General features: G+C 38.3%; 1 protein-coding gene across 4 annotated transcripts in view; it reads right to left on the bottom strand.

Annotated features, from left to right (window-relative positions):
* The window catches only part of hth (Meis homeobox homothorax), a 232,104-nt gene that overhangs the window by 109,149 nt on the left and 102,409 nt on the right, over window positions 1–20,546 (bottom strand). The window lies entirely within an intron of this gene.

Raw genomic sequence — 20,546 nt, 5'->3', positions numbered from 1 at the left:
GGAGTGACGGAGGCCTATGCAAAAAAATATTGAAACACGACACCTCTGTTCCACGGCTCTGGATTCGGAGAACCCTCTTTATTATAGGAAATATTCATGAAGGAGGGACTGCGCCGACGAAAATAAAAATAATGTCTGGTCTGGTGAGACCAAAAAGTGAAAACGGATGGCTGGGCTGGATAAATGGTCTCGGCGGGGATTTCTACTGGGGCTCAGTATTTTCTATGGTGATCAGATAAGTCCAATAATAATAATAAAAATCGAAATGAAATACAAAAGGTAATATCTACTATTGAGAAACGTTTTCAAATAAATGAAAATAATGTTTCGGATGTGAAATCTCATGACTATGTATGACGCGGTATTAGCCAGGGTGGCAGTTTCTCCCCACTAATAACTCGCCAGATCCTACAGTGTATGAACATTGGGAGAGGTAAATTTTTTACGTACGAGAGTTGGATGTTCCCGTATAATGTAATAGAATAGATTTATCGAATTGGTTTTTATTTGAATATATAATCCTTACAACTGAAGTAACCGTGCAGTTGAAATTGCTAGAAAAAATAAAAAGTTTGTATTTCCCTCTCGTTGTTGAAAAGAAATGTTAAATTACACTCATAACAGGTGGTGGGACAACTTTACGGTTCATTAAAATTAGCAGTTGGAATATCAATTAACTTTACCGGTACAGCACCTTGTATATGTTTTATTAAATATAACTAGGTGTGTAAAAAAATAATGAAACGCGTGAACGAGTTAGGAAAACACACACCCCAGCCTGGTTGAGTGGAACAAAAACTTCCTACTTCCGGTCATCGACATATGCCTTGTATTGGCAAGCAATAAAAATTATCGTATGCTAGCAGAGCACTGAATATATTGAACACCCATAGAAAGATAGTTGAAATAACGATAATGGAACTTCTAAATTGCTCAGTTTGGTTTTTAAGTTAGTGGCCAGGCAGTTGGACGTGGGTGCTTGGTTCACTCAGTCAATCGGCCGATGTGTGAAGCCCCAGGCTGAACGCTCGATTTTCACTTGCTATCGTCCAACCCGTATTAGGAACCATACGTTAAAAGATAAGACCTCGTTAGTTATTAGCTCGCAGGAGATGCTATCTTATTGAAGAATCATTTGATTCACGTGAATCACAATTAGGTTTTTGTGGTCTATCGGAGGCTTTTGATTGGGTGGATATACCACTGAACAATCTCTAGTAATATGGTGAAGGACCTTAATTGATTCAAGTCCCATCTGGGTCAGCGCTCTCAATCTGCAAGAACTCATCTCTGTCAGAAATTGATCATATAAAAAATGCGTTTGTTCTTGGGCCTGTTTCTGCAAGTTCAGTTTTTGCAGATTATCCCTTCCTCATGAATGACCCAAAACCAAAATTATGTATTTTTATTATGAATTACCAAAAATGTCCTTGATCAATGATGATATCCCTTTTTACAGTCACCACAAAATTTCTTGGAATCTATCTGGGCGATAGCCTATAATTGTCAACATCATAACTCGAGTAGAAAATTATTCTGTAGTTGTGGTATATGTATTTGACTTGAGGTAGAAAACTGCAAATATGTTGTAGAATGTGTACTGAACCTAATTTCTACTCTGCAAGAACATATTGTTCGTTATCCTCACATAGTTCGTCCCGGAGTATCTTAAAAGGAAATGTTGAAAGACAAAAACAAAGCTCTTTATGATTTGGTACTTGGATTCACCTGTTGAAAAACCATTTGAAACTCCCCTTTTCAATATTTATTTCATTGAAAATCTCAGTAGTCCATATTATGGAAAAAATATAGAATTAGCTGTTGGTATGAAAAGTAACTCTAATAATTGAGAACAGTTGCTTACGGAAAAAGCTTTATTAGCTATTTTGAAACAAATTCTACTTTTCAACTCATAGAAACATTTGTGGATGTTTTATTTTTGACGTATTGGTTGAACAGCGTTGATTGTTGGGGGGATTTTACGACTACCTTTCGGCCTGAAAATGCCCCCATCACTATGCACCTCATAGTAGACTTTAGAATCTACTTTCAGAAAGGAAGTCGGAAGCTAGTGAACTAAGAAAAATCCTCATCCAATAGTTTTATGTGATTGCGTTACGTAACACGCTACGGCCCATTCGATGAGGTGCGACAAAAGCAAAAAGCGGCATGTATATATGCGACCGAACGATGGAATAATGGGCGTAAAGTAGCGTTTAGGTTTAGTCAATTTGACAACACAATTAGCTCGTAAAAATAATGCGAAATCTGCTACAGAGTCTGTCTAGTGTACAGTTACGGCTATTGTGCGATCGTAACATTTTTATGGTTCTCATGAAGCGCTGCTAAGAATGTGTGTTCGAGTGTATCGTCTGAGGCGCACGTTCCTCAAGAATTGCCACGTTGCCAAACCTGTGCAAGGATTGTAACAACTCAGAAGACTTAAATATTGTGTACCAAGTTCAGCACTTCGGAGGTATACCTCATTGATAGAAGCACTGACATCATAAAGAGTTATTGGGAAATTAATCAGTGTCACCATAGCCAAAAACGAAGTTTTTTTAATCTGCAATGGATTTCATCAGAGTTATCGAGTAGGATCATGAATGTTCAAGACAAAGTAATCCTCGAGAAGAATGCTCTTGAGTGTTCAGAGTGAGCAAGGCGTTATCCTCAATGCGGACGCCATCTATAGGTTCGACCAAAAAAAAAACACAAAATCAGTTAGTTCTTTCAAGGAGATTTCCAATGTATATCGACCATCTTTCATGCTCTCATGAAAGTCAAGAAAAAATAAAGAGAATTTTGTTATGCAGATATCATTATATCCACTGTTTATAACATTTTTTCTGAATCAGTTTATGGCTAATTTTTGCTGTTGATTTCTTCCTTTTTTTGGTTCAGATTGAAAATGATTTTTGTATTATATATGCAATTATATAAGATTTTCTGTCAAAACTTACGAGCAATTTGAAGAAACATGCGTCCTAATATATTATGACGTATATGAAACGACGTATATCAACTAAATTGAAGTCATGAATGAAATGTTAGATGCCCTTTCTCAATGCTTATTATCTACAATCTCAAAATCGACGTGTCATTATTCGATTTACCAAAAGTTGTTGAAGTGAACATCATCCTTGTTAGTTTAGAATTTTGGGTATGAATTATCGTTTTGAAAAGCATACAGCATTTCGCTTACCAAGTTGGCATCATCAGGAGATTACGTAAACTCAATTTATAGCAGTAATAGTCAGTAACTTCACCATGAAAAGTATTTATTGAATTCGTATAACGTTGGATATTTCCTTTCAACCAATATACTTTATTGAAAGTAAAGTTCCACTTTCCTCTATTGATAGAAGCTTAAAAAGTCTAAGCGTTTTTAAATACTTATCTGGTGAACATAAATATATAAGCATTTTAATGATTTCATATAGTTTTGTGACTAGAACTGATTCTCTTTCAAGTTATCATTGAAGAAAGCAAGTAGTGTGTTAGCTGATCCCTTTATTTACCTTCCCCGACAAAGTTGAGTAGTTTTGTACACTTGTTATAAGGAAATAATATATTCACTGTTAAAAAAAAATCTGTTTTTCCGTTAATCAGCTGTCGCCCCCTCACGAACGATAACTCTCAGCTAATAATCATTTGAAATCTTAGATGGAGTTCCGTTAGATCGCATTTTAACAGACTCTCCAAGGTTCCTGGAGAAATTTTCGAGGCACAGCACTACTTCTCATTTCTCACAAAGAATCTTTATGTTCTGTATATGGATTATTCGAAATCCTCTCAGATCCTACGACAAGCACAAACTGGCGACAACCTCGCGCAAATATGTCAGACTCGATCAGCACAATCTCGAAGGATCGAATCTAATGAACACTCATAATTACATTGCCACTCCTACACAGCTTCTCGTCTAATAAATATGTTTGCATTCGGCTCCGACACGTAAACAGACCTGTTATTATATCGTCAATTAAAATCATATTATCTTCGCAGACCCTACGTCCAGCAACTGGGTCACAACCGAGGACAAAAGTGGATCCGATTGATTGATTCACGTTTGAGGTTCGGTGTTGATTGAATACAAGAAGAGTTATACAAACATATCTTTTGCCGGGTCCTTGAGGCCGACGTATTATGGCATTTTTCCCGACGTTTCGCCAGCATCCCTGAAGATTTTAGTTGAGCCTGCTGGAGAAAACTTAGGAAAATACTCCTTAATACAACGGTCAACACGGCAAAGGTACGGATATATAAATTGAAAAGAGAACCCTTTTTATTGTATATAGACGACTCATTGGAGAAAATCAAGGATCCAATATGTTGTTTTGCTGGCGGCGGAACACTTGTCTCGTAATTCTATTTGGATTGTCATTTGTTCACTTATTTCAGTTACTCAAATCGATGCATTGATGCCCTTCTTGGTCAAATCATACTCTTCCAGAAATGGTGTGATTTTTTGGAAACTTTAAGCTGCTCACCATAGAAGAAGAAAGAACTCTGATATCTTTCGTCATCAACTCAAAACCAGTGTAATAGTACCAGTACCTAAAATTATTATTATGAAGAAGGTAACTAATTTCCGACCCATTAATAAACTGCCATGGTTGGAAAAATTACTTGAGGTCGTTTTCAACAAACAAGTTGTTAATTATATCAATAAAAATAAACTCCGTATGGAATACCAGTCTGAAAACTGCTATGCAAGTAATCTTGTCAAAGTGAAAAATTGATATTGATTCAAATGAATATATAGCAGATATAGTTTGAGACATAATGGTGTCCCACAAGGAAGTGTACTGGTTCCAAATTTGAAAGAGCATATCCAAAAGTGCCTGTATGTCAATCAGAAAATGGTATTGTTACAATTTGACATTTTTATTGAGGTTCCTATATTGTTGAGTGAATTTCTTCCTTTCTTTCTATAATCTTTTGTTTCCTCATATGTAGTAGACTATGGCCGCAACTTCCATACAAGATAAGCGTGCCTTTCAAAAATAAGCAGCCGCAACCAAAATTCGCGAATACCCAAAATTCCTTAGAAAATCACGCTGTTAACTGTCACGTTGGGAAAAACTCAGTTTGCTTTGAACAACAAGCCGTTTCCTGGACAAAACCGAATTTTGTCTCCTACTCGAGGGCCCCGACTAATCTTCCTATCGGAAGTCGGTAACGTAGTTAGGGACAGTTGTAGCACTGATTTCATTAGACGACCCACATGGTGAGGACGGGACAAAAAGGTCACGGACACAATTAACACCCGCACAGAACAAGAGCGAGAGTCAAAATCTACCAGAAGCCGGTTGTGGGTCGTTAGTGATAGGAAATTAAATAAATCTGGGTACGGCCACGATGGAAGTTGCCGATGAAAGTGAAATCAACTTTACGTTGGAAGGAATTATTTCTTACGTAATGTGAGACGGAAGTGATGGTTTGAAATCGATAGACTTGGAGTATGAGTATATATCTGCGCTTCTAGTTCTTTTTATATTGCCAAAAAAAATGCATTTTCTTCCTTAGGCCCTTTCTTCATTGTTACTATTGTGTTACTCTCCACCACTTTGGAATTACTGATTGGTTGAAATTTTTAAGATAGGTTCAAAACTGGTAAAAACCAACGTTTCGCTCATCTACAGATCTAAGATCTACAGATCTAAGGGAATTATTATTTTGTGATGGGGTCAGAATAATATTCCTCATTCCTCCCTCAATTTTTCCGCCTAACATGTTGAATAAATTTCCTCCAGTTCGGTAACCAGACTTTGCATGACTCAATGGTCAATCCCAACACACGGTCTTTCCACACATCGAATTGGAGGGTGCGCGAACAAATAGCCAACGAATTAAGAACATCTGGTGCTGACATTTAAACAAAAAAGTGCGCGTTCGCCATCAACCGAAAATTTACTTGCAGAAGACAGCACGCACACGCACGTTTGACGTTCTAAAGGGCTGCTGCCTCCGCTGCAACAAAAGACTGCTGCGAGGGAGTCGCCGGCCACCTTGATTCCAACTGATTTCAATGAGAGAGGATTGAGTTACGCGGTTTTGCGGCGAAAAAAGCGTTGGAGTAATTATGAACCAGGTTATGTGCAAGAAGCAGTTTTTTTGAACAAAGGGACACTTTCATTCACAGTACTGTTCATCTCCTGATGACGTAAACTTGATTGGGGAAACACTTGTCCAGAAAAATATTTTTCTTCCTACTCTTTGTGGTTCTTGGAAGTTGATGATTTTCAGGGATTCATAATTCGAAATTGTTTTCTTCTCTTGGATAAGCCGGATAATAATAATAATCGTTCAGATCATTTGTTTAACATATATAACAAAAGAGATCAGTACACTTGTATGGGTGGTATTACTGATTACCTACCTGTATGATGTACCTGAATAGCATAAATAGCTTTAGTTTTGAGTAGTTTCTAGTTTTATCTTCCTCTTGAAGATGATCACTTGGTGATCGAAACACGTGTCGAGGTGTAAAAATAACGATTTGGTGTTGGGAAAAAAAAACTCCAGTAATATTCATTACTACACCAAAGGTTCCAAACAGTACATCATAAGTATCAAAAAAACTAAGTTGAAAATGAATGAAATGAATTCAATGAAAACAACTTTCATATAGCAAAGAAAACAGAAATGGACTATGCAAATATTCACCACATAAATCAATGCGTAGAAGTGGAACCTTGGGCCTAAAATGAATTTACTGACATTCCTTGATAGTTAATACTTTTCTTCTGATGTGGAAGAAGTGTTTTTTCTTCTTCTTTAATTCGCTAACCTCAACATCCAGAGCTATCCGACCAAGTGTTTTCAATAGATGACATATGACAAGTGACATCGATGATAAATGCACAAAGCAGCCAACTTAGAAAAGAATACATGTTCTCCAAACGGTCGATTGAGAACATAGTCAGAATAAGAAACAATCATGTGTGTTAAATATTCAACTCAGTAATGCGTCCCCTAATTTGATGAAGAACTTGAAATCATCCATTCTTTCCAAGCCATCTACCCAAATGAAATAAATCCAATTCGGATACTCAGTTTGTCTGAGTGTCGAAATCGGATAGAGATGGGGTTTGCTCTTCTGATTCAATCTGCATGTATACGCATTAGACTGGCTGGAGTGGCCAATTGGTATTTGCATGAAGCGGGGCGAATATCCCTCGGGAACTGCTAATTTGTAATTCGACTGATGCGTAGATTAGATTTGTTACAACTGACGCAGCGCCCCAAACACGACTTATCCATTTTCTAGCATTTAGTTAAAAGTCAATTACGTGAATCGAGAAGGGTGGGCTTTCTATAGTGACGAGCGCCACCTACCGCTATATTAAATCAACTCCATATACTCCGAACGGAGTTATTCAAATGTAAAATCATTACCGTGCCATTTGACTGATTTGATTTCGGCAATCACGTTATTCGCAGCTTCGAGTGTTTCTTCATTTCAACGTTATGTAATCACTTTAGGCAGCCACAGTGTCAGGAATATGAATTATTCATGTTTGTTCTCTAGCTTCACGTTCAGTGGCGATTTCAAACACTTCGAGTCCGACCGAGAGTTTGAAAGTTTATTCTCTCAAAAAGTGGTGATAGTAGTTATTCAAATACGTCACCACTTAAGCCTTTTGAGATATTAACAGAAAATTCATCATGTTTTGTTATTCTTCTTCAGGTCTACAGCAAAGACAGTTTTCACAAATTCGTAGAACCACTCTAACTTACTGAATCTTCTGGACGATATGGGAATGAGAAGTATAGCGAATAATCTTTTCAAAAGTTATCTTTACAACAGAGAGCAAAGGATTAAAGTGGGCAATCATATGAGTGGAGGGTAAATTATTACATGTGGTGTGCCCCAGGGGACGGTGTTAGGACCAATCCTGTTCAATATTTACTTGAACAACCTTTTTCTACAAGACACCAACTCCAACATTCTGAGTTTTGCGAAGACGAAAACTGGTTCAATTTGAAACAGAAATTAGAACATGACCTTCATCAAATGTAATTGTGGTTCGACACAGGCTCTTATCTATTAACTTTGTGAAAACCTTCTACGTACCATTCAGTGGTTATGACAACTCTCTACCAGAATATGACATCAAAATCTCCAATACGGAAATCATCAAACCCACAAAGAAAATAAAATATCTTGGGAATAATTTTAGACAGCAATCTCAGATGGAATCAGCACGTAGACCACATAGTTAAAACGGATAGCAAACACACCCAATCAAAATAAAAAATTATGTTATATAAGAGTTTAGTAAAGCCCCTTCTGAGATATGGTATAATTGGTTGGGGCGGAGTGTCGAAAACTCCTCTACATTTCCGTGAGGTTATGCAGAAGAGATTTATCAGATGTATCCTACGGAAAGGTTACGACTACCCTAGCGATATACTTTATTTAGAATCTGGAATATTTGATCCCAGACAGATTTTATGCTGCTGTGCGATATAAAAACAAAAAACAATTAACTACTTATCACCATAAATTTGCTACTCGTCGGAATCATAGTATCGTCATACCATTGATGCTCAAATCAGTTGGGCAGAAATCCTACCGATATTTAGGACCAAAACTCTACAGTTTTCTTCCTGAAAATTCAAGATATGAATCAAATTCCAAAAACACTAGTGACAAAGATTAAATTATTTGTCAAGAATATACCACGAGCAGAGATACATAGACAAATATAAATTTTAATACTCACTTCCACGATTGTGGATATATATTGTGTATTAATTTGTTTGTAGTCTGGAACCCTTATGATTAAAATCTCTATATACATTGATTGTTTAATTTATCTATATTATGTCCAAATGTGTCCAGTTCAAAATTATGTTTTTATCCATATTTAGTACCCATTCAATACATTAATTTATTTTAAATTCTTTATATTTTCTTCAAATATATCCAGTTTGAACTTATATTCTTATCTTCATCTAGTATTTATTCCAATAGATTGATTGGTTTTATTTAATTATATTCTGTTCAAATGTATGTATTTTAAATTCATATCTTAGTACTTAATTTAATGCATGAATATCATTCAATGTCAGATTCAGTATTCTCATTCCTTATACACAGGCAGATCATTTTGCCTCGTAAGATATTTTGTTTGTTCACTGTTCATTCCTATATGTACTTAAGAAAGTGAAAAATACATTATTATTATTATTATTATTATTATGTGTTTCTTTCAACCGCTGGGTTCAGAAAAGTACCATTATCATCAAGGTCAGTTGAACCTCATGATATTTCTGTGAAAATTAGAAAGTTCATATCCCCACTCTCACAATTATAATTTCACTATCCCATCGACGCTATTCCCCGTACTTATCATGTAACTTGGCGGCTCAACTATCGCCTGTACATGAATACAGAAATGGATTGTCAAATGATTTTCACGCTATCGTCCGACCTTGCTTGTCAAAGGATGAGCGATGACCTATCAGTGACGAGTCATACATATGGTAATGGCATCAGCTGTTAGAGAATATCGTGTTATATTGTGTATATCGTTTGTCATGAGTCAGTTGGTTCAATAAACTCATAGGATAACTTCATCGGTAACAACGATATGGAGAAAAATGAGAAGTTTAATTATAGGAAGGGTGCCAAATTCTGATTTTTCCCAGCTTGCTCTAGGCAAGAACTATGGCACTATTTTTGACATTTCAATATTACTTTTGTAGTACGATTTATTTTTTGCCCCACAAAAGGCCTCAGTTTCAGTAATAACCTCTTCATTCGAGCTAAATTTCTTACCGGTGAGCATTTTTTGAGATCTACGAACAGTCAATAGTCACTGGGAGCCAAATCTGGCAAATACGGTGGATGTGAGAGCAATTCAAAGTTCAAGCACAGTAACTCTTCTGATGGTTAGTACTAACTGAAAAAGCGGTTAATGCAAAAAGGCTAGACCCAAGACTTTGCAGTCCATGTAGATAAAATGTCTTTCATACTTCTGATCATTCTACTCTTTGGCATCTTCCTTCTAAATATGACACATAGAAATTTATTTTTTGAATAATAATTTTTTGATTTTACATATTCAAATGCTTTGCTATAGAAGGCCATTTTTAGGTTGTCTCTTAGACCTAACTGATTTGGACTTGGAATCAATAACTGATTAAGATAATACTGGAGATTACACCAGCTTGTTGAGAGAGTTTCAAGTTGCCCCCTATAAACGAGTCACAGAAAAAAAAATATCCAGAATTATCAAATCCTCTCCATCTGCAGACGACTGACCTATTTACCGAACCATATTACAAATGAGTTAGCGTCTTCGACAGTCCAAATCTAGGTTCCACCAACAATGGGAGTATTCATCGCGACGATTGTTTATTCTGAACATGACTCGATTATTCTGTTTACAAACATCGCATTGTCGTGTCGAGCATAAGAACTGATGCGCGGTCTCTGGGATTCGACGCACGGCACGCTATCGTTACGGTGATTTCAACGACATAGTTCAAATATTCAGACGGACTAGGATTTTTTGAGCGTTTCGAATTGGAAAGTATAGTCTCACGGGAGTAGTTAGAAGCACTACGTTGTCACCTCTATAAAGGCTTTATTGCTTGAAACGAACGAAACTGGACGTAACGTCAGAGCTCTGTAAGTTCCTCAGAGACATCTATTGGATGAATTCATAAACTACCCTGAACTACACGAAAACGAACATTTCACACGTGCTTCGACAGCAAGCCTTTTTCAGTGCAAATTTCAAATTTGTTTTGCTTTTATAATATTCAATGAGATTTCATGTACATAGAACAATCACTGAATTGGTGATTGTTAGTCTTACTGGTGTTCTATACATCTCTATTCATTATATAAACCATACAAGGTGAAAATTGGAGGTTATTTTTATGTGTGTGATGGAACTTGGGCTGCACCATACTCTTACGAAATCCTATTTTTCAAGCCGGTAAACAGGCCGCCGTAGATAACCTAAATATAAACAACGTAGGTTATATTATTGAACAAACATTGAAATCTGGTATGGAACAAGTGTTTTCATTAAATTAATTTCATGCCAATGGTGTCAATTCTACCTGTCAAGAGGTACATGAGTTTGAATGAGTTAAATCTCCATCAGTGCCACAAATCGAAACATTTCAGAAAACCCTATCGTTGCCATTCCGAGCGTTTTCTCTTGCACACACCCCGTGAATTATGACCAGCCTCGACAGCAAAAATAAGGCACCGACTCGAGCCTCTCCATCTATCAATCCTGTTCCTTTGGCAGGATTGTTTCCTGCTGCATCAAACTAATGGTCCCAGTGGCAAAAGTAAACTTCGCAGGAGAAACAGTTTAATGGAATCCGGGGCCGCGGGGACCATTAAAATGAAATAGTGCTCGCTGACCGAATGGACGCCGCCTCCGTGCCACCCCGCCGCCCCGTCGGGACGTCGTCCTGCAACGTTGCTTTCTTTTCTCCGACGGAATCAATCTTTTTAAACAGAACGGATGGGTATTGTTTGCTTCCCCGGGTAACAGACCATTAGCGCTATTTTCCCGTAATGGACTCTAATGAAGAATGGATAGACGCAGTCGATGCGTGGTCGTCAGAGTCTGCGGATGAGATTTATTCGCGTTGTGGATGGGCGAAGGAGCAATCGAGTGGAAGAAACGTCGATACTGGAAGCTTATTGTTCGATGGATACTCATCTAGTATCGATTTTTGACTGGATCATAAAATAATATCGTTTTATTTTCAGTCCCATTTCAGTTTGAATGAAGTATACTTATTGTTTGTCTTATGTACTTATTTTCGTATATTTCATTCATTCATTCTGCAGACCCTTATTTTTTGAAGACTATCAAAGTTCAACCTATACTCAAAGAAGGCAAAAAAATCTTCCAAGTAACTAAAGAATAGTTGAGTTACTATTAGTCATATCGGAAGATATGGGGCAAAGAAGTTGGTCAATACATCCTTGAATATCAGTTTTGAAAGCAAATATTGATTGGCGACCTTTTTTGTATATGCTATCCACCTTTGGAACGATGCAATTGTAAAATATGAGAAGGCTTCAATATTTTGCTTCATTGTCGAAAGAACAGCTGTCTCTTTTTTCTATTCAGTTACTTGAACATCCAAGTACATATTAGAATATAATCAGAGGATTTATAACTTGATCAAGATCTGAATAAAAATCTAGTTTGGATTACAGAAACCAAATTTGAAGGAATACAGGCATCAGTTCACCCAAGAAAGTGAATACGGTCTTTAACTTTCTATATCGTATAAATGTCTCTATCAGTTGGTCTAAACTAGTACTGCCCCTATTCTCGGTAAGCTGCGAATTGATATCGAGTGGACTCTGAACCCACCTATCAAAGTTCATTCGAGTACACCAGACTACAAAAAATATCAGACAAAACACCAAGGGGAAGCCACCCATGTCCATGCATTCCACTTTCGCGGCGGCTTAAAATGGCATCGCATCACGATGCAAGGTCCTGGTCGTCCGGTCTTATCGCAGACAGCAGGATAATTTAATTTGTCCGGGTGATATATCGTCTCGACGCTGCCGACGCCTCCTCCGCGACGCTCATATCCTGCTTCCCTCTGCGACTCTATTCTATCCCGTCCTAAATCTCTGGGTGGGTGATGTATAGCTCCCCGACGGCCCAGGTGTCGCTTTCCGCCGACTGATAACACCTGCACGATTCGGCGAGAGAGGCTCCGAACGTTAATCGATATATTGCACATTAGGTATTCATAAATTTGGCGCAGCTTGTTGGTGTGTGCGATGGAGATAGGCGAGGAAAGCGAGGAAGTTACTAATTGGAAACTGTGGCGAGACAATGTCGGGGGAACCTGGAAATGTGCCGTTACCACCGCTTGGGTGGGTTGGCTGGAGGTGAGTTATGACGTTCGACGACAAACCGATTCTAGGCTGCAAGTAATGTCCGCAGGGGTTGGGAAAAGTGACATTAGATCAGAAGTGGGGTTCAATCATCAAGGTTTGCGTGAATATGAACTCCAAGTATCATGATTCATTTGTATTCAACTATGTTGAAATTTCAAACTGTTTTACTTCGATGAGAGCAATATCCAGAATGTGGCTACTCAATTCCTGTTGAAACAGCGGTAAGCTAGTTCCCAACGAACACTGACAGTACCTTGTGCGTTGAACGATACCTTGACAGCTGACAACTTTTTTTGTGGTTCTCATATTAAGGTCTCGATATGGAGTCATCTAATTTATTTTTTACTAATTAGTTTCTAGTCTCTCTATTATGTAGATTCGATGTAATTTTTCCTAACGAAAACGATATCTATTGGAATATAAAAGATAAACGTGACTCCCGAAGGCGGTCAGTTGTCGATATCGATTGCAGATTATACTGTAAGGTAAGAGAACACAAAAGTATGGCAAACAAACACTGAATATGCTAGGAATACGAAGCTGTATCATAAACAAGTCTTAACTGGTTAGAAAATTATCTGCATTGAAGAATATACCAAGATGATGTATCATCCCAACATAACTCGAGTTTACATGTTTTTTTGACGTCTATTTCAATATTGGAGGTATAAATTCAGTATGCTGCTTGTCGAGAAAGCTCAAAAGGAATAAGTCATAGATACAGAAATGATAAAATATTGGGTATCGGTAAATTTTATCCTGTAATAGTTGACAACCTCAAGTTTACAATACTGTACTTCCGCAAAAAAGAAATGTAAATAGAACATGTATATTCACCTGAATTTACCTTTGATACCATGCCAAGTTTGCCGTTCTGATCAGATCTGTTTCCACAGCGACAGTAATTTACTTTTTCGAAATTCAGTCCGTCTCGCTCAAAAGTAATGTTGCCCCACGTTGGGCGCTAAGACATATAGTACTCTACGATATATTTGATCTATTGTACGTATGCAGTCTATAGACAAAAATGAAAGAGTTTTTGTGGGGTAATACATGCACTAACCAATCGGTCTCAAAGGCTTCACGAACCTAGCTCAGCGCAGACGTGGTCGACTCCTTTTCGGCGTCTCCTCTTTATTTTCCTCCCTGATACAATTTGCATCGTCTCGGAATCACTTAGCCCGAGAAGACGTCGTCCCTACGCGGTGCCTTTATTGGGGCATTATCATTTTATTGACTTCAAATAGCTTGTAAAACGCAGAGCTCGCTGCCGAGAGTAGAGCGCGGGAAGCGATTCCCTCTAAACGGCCCAATTCAGGAGACAGTGATGGCTTGTAATCGCCGACGGAGTTTCCCTCTTGCAAACAGGTGGATTCGTTGAATTTATTACAGGACAGACATACAAAACAGCTGCCACACGGTATGGGTACATACACGATGTGCGGGTTATTGAATGCTGTCGATGCCCGGTATTCGGGATGGTATCAGCTGTAGTACCGGGAAATGATGGCAGAGGGCGTTAGTCGCAGATTACTGGACAGAGGTACAGCTTGTCAAAACTAGGAAGGGACTTGAGACATCTCTCTCTCTCTTTCATACACAGTCTTTCCTATCGAACGCGCATCTTATGGAAGGTCCTAAGCAGAGACTTAGAAGTCGCTTCCTAGATTTGACAAGCTGTACGTTTAGAATGCCGCACGGTCGTACATTCGGTGTTTGTTGCTTTGAGAGAATGATTAAGAGAAAAACATATTTATTCAGACAAATTATTGATGGGTGTAACCTCTCAGCTTGGCGACGTATAAGCATTACTCGAGTACCAGAATTTATCATTGAGTTTTCTGGGGAAGGGGACTTGAAGCAAGTGATTTTTGATAGTTGTTTTAGCGGCGTTTTACAGTCCCTCGTCGGTTTAAGCTCGCAAGCTAGCTAGAAGTTGTTGAATGAAACGAGCCGGAGTAGTGATAGGTTAGATATATAATGAGTAATTTTTTTGCTGGTATCTTTTTGGCAAAACTGTTTTTGACAGATCATGCGTGAATCGTGTCTTATGTCATTGCCAAACTTGTTCAGTTTGGTCTATAATTTAACCATGAATCGACTTACGAATGAACAACGCTTGCAATTAATTGAATTTTATTATAAAAATTCATGCTCGGTGAAGAAGTGCATCGTGCACTTCTTTCAATTTATGGGCAGTTTTGTCGGCCTACTGAGGAAGCTATTCGGAAGCTTGTGACTAAATTTCGAACCCAGTTTACATTATTGGGCATTAAACTACCAACGCGCATACGTAAAGTGAGGACCGAAGAAAATATTGCGGCTGTATCCGCCAGTGTTCGTGATGACCGTGAAATGTCGATTCGCCGCCGTTCGCAGCAATTGGGCCTCTGATCCTCCACTACGTGGAAAATTTTGCGAAAGGATTTGGGTGCAAAACCTTATAAGATACAGCTGGTGCAAGAATTGAAGCCACACGACCTCCCACAACGTCTAACATTTGGTGAATGGGCGCTGGCAAAGTTGGAGGAAGATCCACATTTTTATCGAAAAATTGTGTTCAGCGACGAGACTCATTTCTGGTTGAATGGATACGTTAACAAGCAAAATTGCCGCATCTGGTGTGAAAACCAGCCACAAGCATTGCAAGAGCTACCGATGCATCCTGAAAAAGTCACTGTTTGGTGTGGATTAGGGGTGGGGCCGTACTTCTTCGAAGACGACAATGGCCGGAACGTTACTGTGAATGGCGAGCGCTACCGTGTGATGATTGACTTTTTAATGCCCAAAATGAAATAATTGGACATGCTTGACATGTTTTTTCAACAAGACGGTGCCACATGCCACACGGCACGCGAAACACTGGCCCAACTAAGAGCCGCCTTCGGTGAACAGTTCATCTCACGTTTGGAGCCGGTCAATTGGCCGCCTATATCGTTTGATTCAACGCCTTTGGATTATTTCTTGTGGGGTCATGTTAGGGCTCATATCTACAGGGATAAACCAGCAACGACTGACGCTCTGGAAGCTAATATTGAAGCATTCATACGTAAAATACCGGTCGATATGTTAGAGAGAGTGTGCCAAAATTGGACCTTGCGCATGGGTCATCTAAAGCGGAGCCGCGGACAACATTTGCATGAAATCATCTTCAAACATCAAATTATAATGATCGTTCTATCGATACCAATGAAGATTTCATCAATTTTTTCAAATTTTTTGTGTTGTTTTGAAAATCAAATCCTATTCCTCGAAAATATCCAGTTTTCTGTTAATGAACCATCTTTATCATGTGGTTCTTGATGTTTTCTATCTTTTGATCAATTGGACTGAAGGCGAATGAAATTTTAGAACAAGAACGAATTGTTGAAGTGACATGAAAACTAGAGGGATATTTGAAGAATCGTCGTTTTCTACATAGCGAGTTGGTTTTTTATCTATAGGACAAACCATAGGAAATACTTAAGCGACATTCTGTTTCAGAATCATGTAGAAAAATAATTCGTTTGCAGTTTTGCGTTGAGGGAAAATGAAAAATTTGACATCGAAGTTGAAAAAAAGCATCAAAACGTGCTTGAGTTTACTGATGGTGGAAAATTAAAGAAAGTTAGGTAATTATACACATTTTTCCAAGTGCGGTGTATTGCTGAAAATAATATTTGCCTCTGGCGAGATGGAGAGAAATAACGCAGAAATCTATTTATTATGTTCAATATATTGGCAATCGTGGTATAACCGATAAACAGATTATGGACAGATTATGGACCGGTCTGCAACTGTGCCCGTTTCAATAATTGAGTATCGATTCCGGCAGATGTATCGCCAAAAGCATATGGAGGAATTTCTTCTGTGAAGAATCCTGCAGTGACACCTGTCGGATATGATCCAACGTTCTTCGTGGTATTAGCCAGGGAGTAGTTGTTTTCTGATAGGTGTCAGTTCATGAACCTACTGTGTACCTCAATGTTTATTCTAACTAAGTTATTTTTGAATCTTGAACCTAAGTGGATTCAATCGGAATACCATCCTAAAAATAATACCCCCAAACACAAACATTCAGTGTATTTGCTAGTCACAATATCCTGAACGCATCTTAACCGATGATTAATAGCAAGTTCACGAGTTTGAGAGACACACAAGCGACTTTCTCGGATAATCGTGTCGACACCAACATCGAAAGACGTCGATGTCATACCCGAAATAGCCAAGTTTGTTGTCACGGTCTCGGCAGAAGCATTCGACATTTCTGGTTACAGATATCCATCTGGTAAATATATCTTTGGTTCTCGTCGCGACGTGGGGACGCCACATTTTTCATCCAATTCGAGTTCGGATGATTTTGTTTCGGCACTGCTACGTCCCGCTGTGTCGGTTGGAACCGAAATACACAGCCCAAACTGAATAATCAGATACGGAGTATCATACACGGCGATGTTGAATAGTTAATCAAGAGGATGAGCAAGGGTAGCAGTAGACAATCCTTTATATAAATCCGGATATTCCGAAATGGTCGCTCAGTAATACTAACTGTCTACCAAAGATTCTCAGTGATCAGTGTAAGTTTCAGTTTCATTGCTGATGTGTGAATGTATCTCAAACAACATCAAATAATAGTTCAATCAAATAAAAACGCTGCAGCCAGTTTGAAAACATGATTTTACATTTCACGTAATAAAATCATATAGTTTAACGTTCAGGTGTCAAATAAATCAAATTTTCTCTCAGTGATTCCACGATATCTACGAACCATCCACTTAACTTCAAGGTTTTCATGTTCATGGTCGCAAATTTTTCAAGTCGATACATTAAAATGTCATTAGTTTGGAATATTTCTAGCAACATGAATTTGTCAGCGGCAAGAGAATTCTATTTTACGTTTCACCGATCCTAATTTGATACATGAGATTTGTTTCTGATGGTATCTACTTGATTCTTCTTGTCTTACAAAAAATATTGAACTTTTATGAAATAAATATAACGCACAAAGATATTCACCTTGTCAACTCAAGAAAGAAATCTTATTATTTTTTTGAAACACGGAAATTAAAAATAATTCAGCCCCACATTGGGCGCCGAAGCATGTTGTTTTTGTATCCTGAACTTTACGAGTTAGGAAAATGTCTACAAATCCAGAACAACGTACAAAGAAAAATACTTGTTAAACTTAATGATAATAATAATAATAATAATAATAATGATAATTCCAACTCTGTCACCGAGTTGGAACCTGTTCAGCAGAAAGCTCAGATAAAAGCCGCAGAGATCATGTTACTTCTGCGGAAACACAAGGATAAGCCAATGCATGGGGTCTTCTTCAATAACATTGGAGACCTTGGCTTATCAAAGCGCCTGACCTTCGCCTTTCTCAGGTCGAGTGGGCTGAAGTCGGAAAATGAGAGGTTCGTCATGGCTTGCCAAGATGGTGTCTTCGACACCTTAGTCTACCGCAGTCGCGTGATGGGTATAGAGGTTCCTGACACAAGGTGCAGGGCCTGCCGCGAGGCGCCCAAGACCCTAATGCACTTGCTAGCAGCATGTCCAGCATATGCGGTCTCGGCCTATATCGACCGACATAACGCGGCCCTAAGAGTGCTATATTACCATCTACGGCACTCTTACGGTACACTCTACGGAGGAGCTGTATCAACTCGACGTGAAGACCCGAAAAATGATGCATCTCCAAAGGAGTGTGCATCCTAAATCGTCCGTTCCACGGTTGTACTTCCCCCGACAACAGGGAGGCCGTGGACTTTTGAGTTTGGAGTGTCTTGATGACAGAATAGTGGATACAGCCTGTAAAGTCGTCAGGAGTTCGGATCCCTTTCTCTGCATGGTCCGTGACCATGTAAGAGCAGGAATTGGAGCATTCCTCTTTAGGGCAGCTGCCCGAGCAGCTGATGAACTCGGTATAGTTTTCGACACTGAACGAGGTGACCACAACTCTGTCACCGAGTTGGAACCTGTTCAGCAAAAAGTTCAGATAAAATATCACTCCATTTCGCAAATATGTATTCAATGAAGCATAGAATGTGAATTGGATAGTACATTAAACTCCATTTTGGAACCAAAATATGCCCATGCTGGTTTTTCAATAATTAGATCACAAGTAAACGAAAAAAAACCTCCACGTTCGTCCACCTTGACGGAGTCATTGGAGGTTTTCCTGTGAAAATTTTAATTCGAAACGATAAATCGTAACTGTAAGTCAAGAAATCATGATAACAACTCGAGCAATCGAAGGAATATAAAGGTGGCATCACAAAACTCTATCGAAGGATTCAACATTGAAATAACGACAGTGAAATACTCGAAATTTCCTATGAAGTGATAGACCGATGTTTGTTTCTCGCACAGGCTGAGTTGATCGTTGCCCTTGCACTATAAATACCGCGTTAATTATACCACTCAGACGACAAATGTTTGTGTGAGATGCTATTGGCATCGTCATGCCATCTTTGTTGTACTCTGGGAAAATTAGGCAAATCGAGAGATTTCCCGTAGAGATTTTTTCTTCAGAACGCTAACAATGAGATGAGCTCAAGTTTATTTTTTGTCCAGATACTGAGGCTGCAATATTGTCAACTATAGGGAAGAATAGCGTGCTGTTTTTGCGGAAGAAGTCTGGGTAGACAACCTAGTAAAGTATTACCAACAAAAATATAGAAACTTGATTATGTAGGTGAACACTGAAATATCTATTGAAGCCACTATGGCAACCTTCTTTCAGTTGGACTAGTTTTACCGTACTAAAGTGGTTGTGTAGATATTGGCATCGACCAGTCATCTTCACTATGAAACTCTCAGCTTTTGATCGCCTTCCAAAGCATAACCTGGCTCTCACTCACCCGATGCATACCTTATGTCCATTATTTTTAGTCTTATCACGACTTTGACGCACGAGCGAGAATTTAATTTCATTGTCAAGGGGTCGCTTTGGCAGAACTGACAAAGTTATCAGTACAACATAATGATAACATCCCATGAAAAAAATATTTCATTGGCCATACAGAGAAAACATTTTCTCAAAGAATGAAAGAGCATAGAAGTAGTTTTGTGAATAGAAAGACTAATTCCACATTTGCAAACCAACTTTCAGTAGATGGAGATGAGTTCAATCATGAATACGACGTGTTACATTTCTATAACTCTTCTATAATGTTGAGAAATCAATAGATTCGGGAATTCCGGTAATTTACTGAATGATCAATTAGAATTGAATAACTTTCCGTTACTAAATATATTTTCAAATGTGGAAACTGGGATATAAGCTCAGGTTATTTAATTCATTATAAACTTAGGTAAAAATCAGGTACTTGGTAATGTAGGTACTTTAAATTGCAAAATTAGGTACACTGAGCATCAAATATGTAGAATATAGTTAGTAAAGACACCCCAGAAGAAGCCATTGTATGGCGAAACACGTGTTGCGTTTTTGTAAAATTGTGGTGAAGTGAACATTCTCGTTTTTGTTCATCGTTAAAACCTCGTTCTTGAAATTCTTCCTCATGAACAACACTTGCAAAATGCTATTCATGTAGCAAGTGTTTCCTAAATCATCTAATCCAATTACTTCTCAAGATTTTTAGGACAACTGTCCACTGATTCGTAAGGAAGAACATGTTTCACAGAATCT

The sequence above is a fragment of the Leptinotarsa decemlineata genome, unplaced genomic scaffold, assembly GCF_025532065.1.
Source record: "Leptinotarsa decemlineata unplaced genomic scaffold, Ldec_3_MD MMD2_tig00026282_RagTag_RagTag, whole genome shotgun sequence".
NCBI classification, from domain to species: domain Eukaryota; kingdom Metazoa; phylum Arthropoda; class Insecta; order Coleoptera; family Chrysomelidae; genus Leptinotarsa; species Leptinotarsa decemlineata.
This window is presented reverse-complemented; position numbering and strand designations above follow the sequence as displayed.